A 14,951-nucleotide genomic window follows, 5' to 3' on the forward strand; every position below is an offset into this window, starting at 1 on the left:
CGGAGCTGTCCTATGGGAGATGCAGCTGTGCTCTGTAGGGTGCAACAGCCCACCCTGTGACAGTAATCCACTGACATTAGCCAGCCTGGCAGCTACTTCCTGTCTGATGTGTGCCAGTGGTGGCTGCTGTGTCCTGCCCTGGCTCTTGTTTCCTAGTACACTGAACAGATCCACCAGATCTGCTCAGCAAAGGGGCTTCCACGCCTTATAATATCGGAAAAATCTGGTTTTCCTTCGTTGCGAGGGCTCATGAATTAAATATGACTCTTCTCCCTTTGTTTGTGTGCACCCCTCTTGGTGTTCGTGGCGTTCATGTTTCTGCTGAGTCATGGTGGTGTAGTTCCAACTGTTGGAAGAATGCTATAGTGGCAAAACCCCGGGGTGAGTGGAAGTGAGTCAGAGCTTTATTTTGGCTGATAGCAGAAGTTTTTGTTGAGTTTCTGAAATGTTTCATTTGAATAACAGCTGCAATCAGCACATCTACTGTACAGTGTGAGCAGCCTCGATGGATCAGTACTGCACCTGGTGATCAGCTCATTATCAAAGGTGTGTGGTAGCAGCTGTAGTTTGGTAACTCTGTCCCCGACACTGATTTTAGACCGAAATACCTCAACAACGATCTTACAGATTGACATTATATTTTTTTACAGATACTCATGATTGAGGACGGAGCCTCTGGGTCTGAAAAAAGAAGCTAATACGGAGGTTTCTTAAACCTGCATTCTTTCTAATGGCCAGCAGGGGGCGATTCCACTGGTTTCAAAAAGAAATCTGATTGCATGTAAGCTTATGAGCAAATAGCTCTACCTCTCACTTAATTCATTACCTTAGTAAACAGGTTTCCGTTTCAAGTCTTCTTCAGTACTGGATGATGTTTGTTCTGACCATTACAGCCCCATTTAGAGTTACAGAGACAAGAAAGACAGACGCTTTAGTGCTTCTACGACTTCTGCTATTATATATTATACCTCTTGTGATAAAATATGCCATTTAAGTAAAAACATCCTGTCTTGAGTTCCCTGAAGCAGCACAGGAAGCAACTAGGATAATAGGAAATGTGGTCTTAATGTAATATGGATAGATATGAGCTGTAACCTCATCTTAGTTTCTATTTTTTGAGCAGCTGCTGGATCCAGATGTGTCTTGCCACGGAGGGATAACAACATTTGTACTACACTTTTGGGTGCAGCCTGTTCCTCTGTTCGCGTCTCGCCTTCATGCATTCAAACCAAAGAGACGCCTGAAGCTGAAACGATGCAGCTACCATAGTTGATTTTGGCTCTGCTTCATATATTTGCCCATGAATATCCAACTAATGCTGATGAAGGTGTTATACTGTTGCGTTACATTAAATTTGGAATTAATTAGTTGCTGTCACGGCATCTGTGAATGTGCTGTTCGCCTCCATAGGGCTGGAAGCTGGACCACAGCTTTTCATTACAGTGTAATTAGCTCCAACACAGTCCTGGGATTTGTCCATCCATTCACGCAGTTATCCACAAATTAATTAAAGTTTTCTTAATCCAGCTTTGTGCTTGTGATCCTGTTGTCTAATGTATTGACTGGAGACTGCAGTGTCATAATTATGCTCTGTGTGTTCTCATTATTATTCAGACACAAGACACCCACTGAACTCCTGAAATGAAACATATCATCATGATCAATGATCGGCACCTTTATGGTATCAGAATTTTGTTTTCGGGCACCAACTCTCAGCAAACAGACAGGAACATCTCAGAGGCTGCAGACTAAAAGAGATTAATGATGTTGTTATTACATCAGTGACAGCTGTGGGTTGACATGTTCTCCTGCGCCAGAGTGCCATCATCAAATATTTATCCCTGCTGGTATGATACATATATCTCAATCATTAAACCTTCCAGTAATGTTTTGTTCGTTAATTATTTGGTCATAAAAGTAGTTGTGGAGCATGTTGGAAGGACAAGGACCAACAGGGAACCTTCAGACACCATTTGAAGTCACTTGGGGGTCAGTGTGGCTAAATTGATCGCAACCCGTTACCTATTACTACATCCAACAGACATGGAGCAACATTAGCATTCATTTAGAGTCAAGTTTGCGTCCAGCTGATGAAGGTAGGTCCAATATTCAGTCTCCTTTTTGCTCCATTATGTTCCCCAGCTAGTTACTAACTAGCTGTTTGGCCAAACGGTGTTTGGATTAGAGCATTTTATCTACAAGCAACCTGAGATTTTATTGATTTTTTATTTAATTATGAACATTGTATATGTTTTTTCCACCTGTGCCAAATTTGCAGCTACATAAGCTATATATATATATACTGTATATATATATATATATATATATATATATATATATATATATATATATATATATATATATATATATATAAGACATATGATGCAGAGGTAATGAGGGCCAGGTAATTTTTTTTCAGTGGTGAAGTTAAAGTGATGAGATCATCATTGTGGTAATTTGCTGATCTTTGTTTATCAATTGAGAAATTGTATTAAAGGTGCAATATGTAAGAATTTTAGTTGAAAATATAAATTAAAAAAAAAACCTTCGTCGAGGCAGTTGTAATAGTTTTGTCGTGTTGCAGAGATATATTTGCTGAAGTTAGCATGCTAACCAGCTAGCACCGACCTGTCCAAAGCTCCCCTGCTAGCCTTGTAAAAGCCAACATTTCCCCGCTGCTCCGAGCTCACATTCCGGACCGCTAGCTGTACTGCTAACTGAGCTGAATAGCTAATGGTGGCTACAGTTAGCAGCAGTTAGTGGTTACTCTTGTGATTTGCTGCCCTCTGTTTGTTTTGAGTCTGAGTTCGGCACATGGCCAATTCATAAATATTACATAATTGAACAGCATTTTGAGTTTTTACTTTCCTCTCCCTCCTTATAAAAGGTGACACGGTGAACGTGTTAGCACACAGGAAGAGCAACGTTAACATTCATCTTGTGTTGTTTATCCGCCGCCAGATGAATGTTCAATATTCAACTTTTGTCAAGTCATGAGAGAAACATCTGGCTCATTAGCTGCCTAATGCTCTGTGATGTTCACCAGCTAGCTGCTATTATCTGTCAGTTGTGTAGAGCTGGGAGGGTAGACTACAGGGTTTTTGTGGGGGGATTGTATCCATAATTAGTGCAGCTTTAAACGAAAAACGATCACATTATGTATCATTGACGTGGTATCATGGTTCAGCTATGGTGACTAAAGTGCATTTTAAATGTGTCGCATATGAATCTTCATGAGAAAAACAGTATCATTTATAAGAATAATTGCCAAAAACATTCTTTACATGAAATATACTGTATATTTTTAATACATAATTATTATATAGCTACATTTCAGAGGGTTAAGACAAAAAAAAACAACCAAAATATAGTCTAATATTTTAGATTATCACGATTTTTTACTCAATGCTTCACATTTTGCTTTACTGAGAGATGCTCCCTCAATTTCCCTCATGGCCAATGAGATTCATGGACAGACTGCAGTAATGAATTCACTACACCCCTCACGTTCCCGGCATGCATTGTGGAAAGAGAGAGAGAGAGAGAGAGAGAGAGAGAGGGTGGGGGGCTTGGCTGGGAGGCTGAGGAGGACCTGAGCGCAGAAGAAGAAGAAGAAGCAGCAGCATCACAAGAAGAAGAAGAAGAAGAAAAAGAAGAAGAAGAAGAAGAAGAGTCATCCTCCGACACTTGCTCATCACTGACAGCCGCTCAGGTAAATGAATGTGCGCATTTTCCTCCTCAGCATCATTCCCACGTTTAGTCTCCAGTATCTATCCTCCGTGTGTGGGTTTCCTGCTGCCGGCTGTGCTCATTGGACAAATCAGCTGCTTAACACGATGAGGCGAATCTTTTTCCGGGTTTTTTTCGTGATTATTGCAGCCCGGATAAGATGAAGGGTTTGACCTGTGAGCGCAGTGGGGTTTTTTTTCTCTGTGTGTCTGATCTGAATGGTTTGACAGCTTGGTGTTGTGACAGTGGGTTTGTGCAGGGATTCCCTCAGCCATGTCTCTGCAGCCTCCAGTCCAGTCACTCCTCCGCTCAGCGTTTCATTAGGGGAGGGAGGTGGAGGTGGGGGGGTATCCATTTCATGATTGTGACCGGGGGGCTGGACCATAAAGTCAGTTTACTGGCGTTATAAGGGGTGTGTGTATCCTATTTAGAAATGTGAAAGTGATGCACAGGAGCTCCTTTAGCCTTCATTAAGCTAATACATGTCTCTGGACGTGATATTATTTCCCCTATTTTACAAATTGCGGCCAAACAGAACAATTCATATTGAATATTGAGATATTTTTTGCTTGTTTAATTGCGCCACCACATGCTATGAAGATTAAAGTGACATATTATCACTTTTCAAACGGATATTAGCCATGTTAGCCGACATTTTCCTTTTTTAAACACCTAGCTTACTGAGAGCAAACGTTATTATTCATTTGGAGTTGTGTTTCTGCCCACCTGGCAAATGTAAACACAAAATTTCAATCTACTCATAACTCTCTTTTGCTATTCACAAGTTCCTTAGAAAAATATCTGGCTCTTTAGCTGCTAAATGCGCCATTATGTTAGCTAGCTAGTTGCTAACTTTGTCTGTTGCTCAGTGCTGACCAGGTAGCGTTATAGAGCTTTGAAAACAACACTGCGAGAGGTGAATGTGAATGCAAAACATTACAATTGCAGCTTGGAACCTCTGAGCAGTCTCCATTTTGTAAGCTAATGTAAGCTACTGTTGCTCTCTGTTAGCGGAGTGGAGAGAGGCACTGAGACGAGGCAGTCCGCTAGCACAGGATCGTTGGACCAGGACGGGCTGAAGCTTGCTGGTTAGCATGCTATCTTCAGTATATAACTTTGCAACACAATACATAGATGTCAGAACTGTTATTTCTTCACATTCTGTTGCTAATTGTAGTTAATTTTTCAACTAAAGTTCTTACATATTGCATCTTTAAACCACTTAAACAAATCGTCCACAGGCTACCGAGAGAGCCAGGGACAGTCTCATTTTTCACGTCATCCACTCACTTATGGAAAATAAAAAATGTGTCAGGACAGCTGCAGAGTCAAGTGATACTCTCCCTGGATTGTCACTATGAGCTACTTCTTCACATATACTAGGCCTTCAAGTAGTTGTTGGATCCATTGTAAACACAGAGATACTGATCGCAGCCATGTATTTTACAAGATGGTAGTAAACTTGCCACTTAAAGGTCCAGTGTGTTGGAATTAGTGGCACTTAAGGTTGAGGTTGCTGAATGCAACCAACCTTAAACCCTTTGCCTCATCCTTACCTGCGGTTATAATGCTAAAAACACAGCTGTGCAACATGGTGGACTCAGTGAAGAAGGACCTGCTCCCACTTTAGATATAAAGGCTCATCGTACGGTAATAAAAACACAACTATTCTTAGTTTCAGATAACTATACACCAATGAAACCATGATTATTAATTTATATTCAGTTTCTGCAGATAGATCCACCTAAATCCCACACACTAAAATCCAATCAGCCTCTTACTGTAAGTGATGGGGTCTTACATGAAAGTTTACACAGAGTTAGAACAGTTTTTGCTATTTAATTTTAGAGACCGCCAGTTTTCTTTGTTTCTCTGTGCTCTTCTCACTGGATTTAAAGTGGATAGGCTCAGTTGAATAAAGATGACATCCCTTTTTTTGTCCACCAAACAGAATTTAGTAATATTTGAATCAGAATATTATGGTTTTGGGGTTAGGCTGCAGTTTTTGAGCGCGTTTTTGAACTCTAACTCTGATTGTTGTATATTTATTCATGGCTACTTACGGTCATAGAGAGAAACTTAACACATGAAACATGGACTTTAATTGTTGTGCACAAACATAGATATTCATTCTAATATCATTTTTAGCTCGAAAATGACTCAACCTCCATATACAGTGGATGCATGTTACAGCTCAGCTCTGAATATTGATGATAATGACGACATACTTTCAAATAAACACCATGAAATATTTATCAGGCAATCAGGAGGCAGACACAAGTGTTCCCTCCATAACCAGTTATCTGTTTTGTCTCCCAGCAGATGCTCCCCAGCATGAAAGGCTGCCTGCAGCCACTAATGATCCCTTTTTTTCTGGTGAAATGATAAATTGCAAAATAACAGTGACCTTTCCGTCCTTAATTAGCCGGCTCGCTGCACCAGACTTCACTGAGAAAAGTGTCCAGTTTGTGATGGGAGGAGACTTGGATGCAGAAACAGCTGTAGTCATGAGGGGGCTGGTTTGTTTTGAATGGAGCTTTGAATCAATATGCTGCTGATGCTGTTTATATGGAAATGATTCATCAGCTGTCTGTTAGTCATAACTCTGACATGAATGGATGATGTATTGTGTTAAGTAGGGCAATAGCTTTGCTTTGACTAGCTGAACGCCAACAGTGCGTCGTTCAGTAGCAATTTTCTAGTTCGTGGAGCTTCAGTCCAGTGAAATGTCTGGTTATTTGGCTCAAACGATGAATAATGCTCAGGTGTTTCCTGAGCTGAGACAAGTCGCTTTTGACCTGAGGGTTTCTTGACATTTGTTTTGAGTGAACCTCATCTAATCTAAAGAGCAAGAGAAAAGAAAAGCCAGAGTTTGTGGTCCTCCCTCCTCCCTCCTCCCTCCTCGCCTCATTGTCTGTGTGTGGATATTAATGTGGCGTCTGCAGTGAGAAGGGCGGTGAGGTCACTGCGTGGTGACTCGGCTGTGACTCCTCGCCTCACCAGCTCGGCGTCGTCGCTGCAGACTTTCTCACAGTGAGCTGCGACTGTGGTGTCGCTGAGAGCATGCTGCCACTGCAGTCGTCAAGGTTCACAGTTCAGGGATGACTTTCTCATTCCTGGTGTGTTCTCCGGCAAGAGTCTCAGTTTAAGCTCCACTGTTTTTAGTTTATAAGTTGATCTGTGTGTGGCGAAGCATTGCAGTCATAATTACTTTATGATTATTACCCCCATGATCTTCTTATGTCTTGTCTGGCTGTAAAGTCGTTTTTTAAAATAGAGGCATTGCTGAAAGCATTTCACAGCATGTTTTCAGTCACTGAAATCAACAGCTTAAATCTAATAGTGTCTCCCAAGCTGGCGTTTTACAGGTTTTGTGATGGCTGATTAAAATAAGCAGCAGGCCTCCGCCCAAAACAACCCAGCACCATCTTTTCTGTAGACGTCCCGTCACAGCGGAGGCGACAACACGCATAAAGGTCAAGACTTGGCTTTGAATCGAAACCAGTGATAATGATTATTAGATATTGTTCTGTGAGTGCAGTCCACCTCTGATAGAGGTGTTTCTCGCTCATTGTATTTGTGGTGTAACAGTTTGGAAAAGATACAGAAAAACTTGACTTTCTCGACTTTGAACTCTAATGTAGCAGCAAACGCCTATTTGCTTTGTAAAGATATAGTGCAGTAATGGCATCGTAAGCAGGAAATGAAGTCGCTCTCCTTCTGTTCGTGGGTGTGTGTGTGTGTCTCTGTGTGTGTTATCTGAGCCTCTCTGTTCTTTGTTTAGGTAGCCAGTCTGGCCGCGTGTGCACGTTATTCCTGTGAAATTGTAGCTAACAGAGTAACCTCCCACACAGTAATGTAAAAGTGAGCTGGCAAAGTGCAGTTTAAAATATTCACCTTCATGTTTTCACATTTAATTGAAAGCATCAAACTTTAGCTACCTAAAGCTCATTGTACTTGATGTTTTAGGTAGCTAGCATTAGCAGGATAGCTTACATTACTTGGCTTTAGGTCACTGGGCTGATTGAAGAAAGCTCCTTACCAAGTGGAAAACGTTGTGAGAGCCAGAATACTTTCGCTTCTAAGTTGTTGAATTAAGAGATTATTCCAGCCAAACCAGAGCTGGTGGTTGTTGGAACAGTGGAAAGACTCGCCAAGATGGTTTCGGTGAGTTGTTTCTGTCAAATTTGAATTAAGTATGTTTTCCAGTCAGCTGCAAGGTAAAATTATCGTGTTTTTCAATGGAGTCTAGTGGCTTTGGGGGGGGGGAGCAATATAAAGAGCCGAAGTCACAGTCCTTCTGGAGGACCCCATGGGGCAAATCATTTTTCGATCTGTTTGAATTGTGCCTCGAACTACACGTTTGTCAATTTAAAAGATAATTTTCAAGAAAGTCGCAGTTTATCATTAAACTAATGAAATATAAGACTGTGAACTAAAACCAAAACTGATATACCGATCCTGTATATTAGCAGCTCACAAAACTGACAAACTCAAATAAGTACAAAATAACTATTATTGATATTGAACACTAAATGTGAACTATTAGGTATTTTTTCGAGAGAAATCCCACAAATGGCTTCCAGTATGCCAGTCCAGTACTGGCTTATGTTGCTCTATAAAGGTAACTGAATTAAAAATATTACCTAAACACATTGTGTCACACACTAACGATCTACTCCATTTAATGGCATGTGTTGAATATAACTTGGTAAAAATGTTTAACAAAAGGCAGATGCCAGCTTACACTGTTCTCACTGTAATATTACATTCTTGTCCTTTATTTATTTAAGCAGCAGCCTTAATGTTGACATTAGTAATATATGATGACAGGGTGTTAGAACAAAGCTTTTAGGAAGCTTTTTTAATGGCATGTTTAGCCTCTTCGTGCTCTCCTAGTAGCAACACTGAGAAGGTGGCAGAGTGCTAGACACACCATGATGAGTCACCATGTTACCACCACTGTGCCCTGCAAAGTAAGAGCAGAGTGTTACTGAGTTTGCCTCCTGCACCACACGCACTGTAGGATTATAAGTAAAATAGGGACCGGGTTGCTAAGCGACTGTAGAAACACTGTAGCTAATCTGATGCTGTAAAGCAGTTTGTTTTATTGCAAAGTACAATGAACGTATATGAATTCGTAGAGTGAAAATGCTGGCACCCATTGGAAATGAACAACAGGAGCAAGGGACAGTGCATAACAACCATCCATCAGCAACATGCACAACTGACCAGTGTAGTATCAGCTTTACAAACATTGCATAGGTAGGTTGAGTCAAACACAGAGTTTAAAGCACAGCGGTGCTTCGAGCTAAATGCTAACATCAGCATGCTAACATGTTCACAATGACACAACATGCTGATGTTAAGCAGTTCCCCATCTTAGTTTAGTGTGCTAACATGCTAGCAAGCTAAAGATGATAGGGTTTTCTTTTGCCAGTTGGTTGTCATTAACCATACTATTGGACAAAGTTAAAATGAAAAGTCAATCAGTCAGTTATTACAGTTCATCCTCAGGGGAGCATAAACCAAATTTCATAGCATATTAATGTCAAATTGTTGGAAAGGTCAGGAGAAATGAGAGGAAACCTCATTAAAAAGTCCTCCTGTGGACTATGAATGTGCGAAATGTAATTGCTTTCAATAGTGATGTAGAAGTAGTTAAGAGTTGAGACATTTCTGTCTGGAGAAAGTGGTGAACTGACAGTCAGACATCATCATCCCTGGAGCTGCTACCATCGCCCAAAAACTGTGAAGAAAGTACAGAAAACGTTAGCTTCCTCCTGACCACAGAGCAAAGTATTGGTTAAGGAGAAAAACAAAATCATTCAACTTGGATGCATATTTTCAAAAATAAGACAGTCAGTGACAAACTAACCAGAGGCCTAAACATTGCTTAAAGCAAAGCAATGCAATTCAAATAATCTTATTAGTTGAATTAAATCTCGTAGGTGGTTGAATAATCGACATAATCTCAGATGCTGTAAAGATTTATCATAGTGAAGTTACAAGAAGGCAAAAGGAAAAGCAGGAGGAGGCTGATGTGAAACATAACTAGTCACCTTAAACACAACTAAAGGCAGGCAAAACAAAAACACTGTGATGATTTCATCACTCAGCCTTCAGTGTGGAGCTACTAAAGAGGCCATGGAAAAAACAATTTCAGAAAGGGTTTGAAGAGCGTAGACAGGCTCTGTCAGTTCGTGGCAGTCTACCTGTTAGTTGTTTTTAGTTATTTTCCATGGGGATTTTGAACCAATTGTGTTGTTGAGTAAAAATTGAGGTCTGATGGTGGTGCTTAAGGGAAGGATCTATAGTTATATGTATAGGAATCATCCTCTGGGGACCATGAATATTTGTGTCAAATGTAGGGAATCACCAATTTACCGGCCTAACTTCAGTATCGGTCGATATTCACCTTGTTGACTGGCATTAGCTTATCAGCAAATAAGAAGGCGTTCACTGATGCCATGGGCTGATTCTGTTGTGCTGTGCTGTTTGTGCTGGGCAGATAGTGTGACTAAGAGCCAAATGAGTTGATAATCAGGTCAGTTGTTGTTTTATAAAGAGGATTTCTTTGTTTCCTTGACACTCAAGGGGGAATAAATAACAAAAACAAAAATGTAAAAAAAATCTGTCATTAATTGGTCAAATTGTTATTTTAAACATCAGTATCGGCCTAGAATTCAAATATCGGTGCGTTCCTCATCAAACGTCATTCCAATCTGGTTGACATATCTCACTCTGGACCTTAAAGTGTTGGACAGACGGATGGACCAACATCAGTGACAGCAGCGCTGACCTGGAGGATTCAACTGTAGGATGTCAAGATAGTGATGACCTGTCATGAGCATCCAGTCCCACATGTTTATTACAATCCCCCAGAATGCCTCAGGACAGGTTAAACGCCACCTTCCAGCCCAGAATATGGCCCCTCTGCTCTCCCACCTCTCTTTAAGTTTCATTTTCCTCACTTTGGCTCCAGACCCTCTGCTCTAACCGGTTACACCCCCAGCCCCCCCAGCTCAGACTGTCATGAATAATAAAAGCCATGAATGAGTGCTCGTGGTGACACACTGCACAGCAGACACACACTGATCCCTTTAAGCTCATTACAGTTGTGGTGGTGGACAATGACTGTGTGTTATTGTCTGTGTGTGGGGTGTGAGGAGGGTTCTTGTAAGAGTCTGGCCAAGGATGCTTAGGCCAATTATCTTTTTAGATTAACACAGAAAGGTCATTAAATACTAACAACATCTCAGTAAATGGTATGGAAATATGTGAGAAAAGGGTTTTTAAAGGGTATTAGTGAATAGATTTGAGATGATGCTACATTTCAGAGCATTTTTCGTCTGTTTCCTGCCTCAGTTTGCATTTAGATCAAGTGTCAAGATCTTTATTTGTCATAATGTCACAGTGTAGCAGTATTTGGCACATAAATTCATGTTCCCAGGCCTCCAGCAATACTATATTATGGAAAAAAAGAAAATCATGAAAAAGACAATCCAAGACTCAAGACATAAAATAGTACAGAGGTTACAAATTTAGGACTGATTTATCATTTATATAAGACTGAGCTACAAAAATGAGTCGATTAATCGAGTAGTTGATTGAAAAAACTAAACTAAATTTGATAATCAATTGATCATTTCTGCCATTTGTTGACAAACTGTCAAACATCTGCTCATTCCAGCGTCTTGAATTTGAGAATTTGCTGCTTTTTTTCAGAAATTTCGTTCTGTGTTCATTTGTTGCTCACAGATTGACAATAAAATCTGTCTAAGTATTTTTTTGGTCATTTAAAGTAAAATAAGAATCTGTGGACTGTTGGTTGGACAATAAGACAACCTGGAGATGTCAGACTGGTGTACAGTAGAGCTAAAATAAATGAACTGTAATGTAGGACATTTAATGTGCATTAATATACTACATTATGGTTTAACAGCTTGTAAACAGTAGTAAAACAAATAATTAGGTATACTGTGATGCGTGCAAAGCGATATTAACATTCATTAAAGTTGTGTAACGAGTTTGTGAGCTCGAGACTTGAACAGTTTGACTGCCTGCAGGATGAAGTCGTCCCTGAGCCTGGTGGTGCAGGAACACCTGCCAGACGACAGCAGTTAGAACAGTTTGTGCCGCTGGGTGTGGAGGTTCTGCATGGATGGCAGCTCGGTCCCGGTGATGTGTAGGGAAGTTTTCACCACCCCTCTGTAGAGCCCTACAATTGAGGGCAGTGCACCTGCCATATCAGGCAGTGATGCAGCCAGTCAGGATACTGTCACTGATGCACCTGTAGGATCTGCACAGTATCTTGGGTTTCCATTTTGAGCCTGTTGAGTTTGCAGAGGAAGAAGAAAATGTCAGAAAATAGTGACAAATGCCGACTGATTGATTAAATTAGTGATTGTTTCAGCTCTAACAACCATCCATTAAAGTCGTGCATTTTGTCTTTTTCATTTTTATCATTTTCATCATTGATTAATCTGCCAATTTCTCCATTAATCCATCATTTGTTCTATTTAATGCCAGAAAACATTAAAAAATCACAATTCTTTCACAATCGTAACTTTCTAAAGGTTAAGGAATGCCTTCCAATCTTTTGTTTTGTACGATCAACAGTCCAAAATCTAGAGACATTCAGCTCACTGTGACATAAGACAAAGAAAATCAGCTATGTAACAACTGAATGTTTGGGGGGCGTTTGATTTAATTAGTTCTTAAAACAGTTTTCTGTCAAATCAACTAAACAATTAATTGACAAATGATTTTATCTTTAATGGGCCTTAATATAACAATATGTGACAATCTACATGTATTAATCACTGTTTTATTGGCCATATGTGAGCAGATTGTAACATTTACTGAACAATGAGACCTTCCCGTCTCTGTCTGCTGCCTGCACAAGCCTGTGGATGATCTGTTTGAGTTGTTTAATGCTGCTTGGCCGTGGATTTCTTTGTGAAGGACTTTTCACAACAGTCCAAAGGATGTGACTTTATTCTCATTCTCGAGTGCCTCCTCTCACCGCCTCCCTCCACTCCGCTAACACAGAGCAACAGTAGCTAACATTAGTTTATAAATGGAGTCTGCTAACATAAACTAATGACCGGCCTCCAGCGCAATACTGAAGTTCCACAGAGCCTTTTTAACCTGAACATACACTGAACAATAACTGTTATGGGCCAAGCAACTGAAAAGAACTGAGTGACTGAACAAACCTCAACAAAGACAAAATCGACCAAACTAATGACATGTGACACAATGTAGGCCTGTACTGTGACTGGACAAACAACTGAAGACAGAAGGGTTGAACAAAACATGATAAATTAGATAGACATTTTGCTTCATACTCAGAGTTAAAGATATAAACAAAATAACTCTAAATTAAACATACTTATTACCTGGATATGAATGCAATTTATAGATTACAGATCTTAAAGGATAAGTTCACCCAAAAATGAAAATTCTGTCATTATCTTCTCACCCCCATGTCAATGAAGTCTCATAGTCCACAAAACATTTCTGGAGCTTCACAGCAAAACAGCATTGCAGCATTCTCCTAAACAACTGAAGGAGATGGGGACTTATAAAATATAAAAATATAAAAAAATGGCTCCATACAGCTTGTCTGGCAAAATCCAAGTGTCCAGAAGTTCTGAGATCCCAAACTGATTTGAAAAAAACCCTTTTAATGCCGAAATTGTCACTGTAGCTGCAAGCTAAAGTATGCACACGGTGTTTGGGGTGCACAAGCTTGACCATGCATCGAGGGTGTAGGTCCCCATCCACTTCAGTTGTTTAGGAGAATGCTACAATGCTGTTTTGCTGTGAAGCTCCAGAAATGTTTTGCTGACTACCAAACTTGGGTGAACTTATCCTTTAATACTTGACAAAATGTACTAAATGTGCGCATGTTCTCTTTAAATGACAATGTAATAAACATGAATGCAAATAAACCGAAAGTGCTGGTTGTTAAATTATATGAACATTGCCCAGTGCCTCTTTTCTTAACACGGTCTTCATCCACCACAGCTCCATGTAAGACTCCAGATAGCAGTGCCACAGTGGTCATCCCCCACTGTGTACCTTCAATTTTCCACACCTCCAAAAATAGCTACACATGGTCTAAATTTTTACACAAGCTGTGAGACGGCGTTTAAAAGAGGCTGAAACTTCAGGATTACTTCACATCTTTCATCTGGGAGTAATCCTCGATGCACCTCACATCATTAATCTCATTACCAATATAATCCGGTGCGTTCGCTTTTATTAAACCACATATTAGTCATGATTGCATAATTTTGACGCTTTAGGTAGTGAACAGGGAGATGGAATAACACGACTGCGTGTCCTGAACTAATTAGTCAACAATTCTAACAGGCTCTGGTGAGCAAATTCACAGAACAGCCAGTCGGAGTATGTGATAGATTCGACAGATTCACAGTCAGGATGCGAAACATGAAACAATTCGAGAGCAGCCTGAAGGAAGTGCTCGCTCCGCGAAGCTGCATCTTCATCTATGACAAGATTTTTAAATATAGAATAAGTAACACACGCAACACACACCGTACGGCAGCGGGGGTCCCACAGTCTGCTGTGGTATTATCCTGCTCCTCTCCATCATTATAGAGCAAAGCCTGTGATTACTGCTGGCCCACTGTCCTGTTTGATGGCTTCTCTAAGGACTTCTCTAATATTTCCTTCATATTGCTGCTTACTGTACCAATCATCAGCCACCAATTATAGGTTTCTATTAGCGCAGTCTGTAAATATTGAAAATGATTTGACAGCCACATCCTTTCTATACTCTTAGCACAAAAGGATTATCGAAAGATCCTAAATACGTTGATAACCTAAAGGTGTTATTTCTGTCCTGTTGCTGTTTGTATGTCTCTTTCTATCGCTCTTTCTTGAGAAGCTCTTATCAGTCGTGTTTGCCACCAGGTCAGCAGTAACAGCGCAGTGGGATCCCGTGGTTTCCTCCCAGTGTGGATACACAGCACGGAGAACTGAGAGGCAAAAGCCTTTAAGGATTTAATGGCATCAGATGTGCTCTGGCACAGAGAGAAAGCAGCTTATAGGGTGTTGAGAAAGTGGGGAATGTGCCAGTGGTGTAAAGATAGTGATTTCCAGCATTTCAGCAGACAGCTCCTTATCTGTCCAATGGGATCAAGTCGTTACAAAGAGGGCTGAGCCGGCAGTCAGTGGCCCTGTGACTG

At 40.5% G+C, this 14,951-nt stretch overlaps 1 protein-coding gene across 1 annotated transcript in view; it reads left to right on the forward strand.

Annotated features, from left to right (window-relative positions):
- Nucleotides 1-3,668: 3,668 nt before the first annotated feature.
- The window catches only part of syn3 (synapsin III), a 114,096-nt gene continuing 102,813 nt past the window's right edge, over nt 3,669-14,951 (forward strand). Inside the window, exon 1 of the mRNA XM_073480784.1 lies at nt 3,669-3,712. The gene's annotated coding sequence lies outside the window, so the exon portion shown is untranslated. The remainder of the gene's footprint in view (nt 3,713-14,951) is intronic.

Source organism: Pagrus major, chromosome 14 (genome assembly GCF_040436345.1).
Source record: "Pagrus major chromosome 14, Pma_NU_1.0".
In the NCBI taxonomy this organism is placed as follows: Eukaryota; Metazoa; Chordata; class Actinopteri; order Spariformes; family Sparidae; genus Pagrus; species Pagrus major.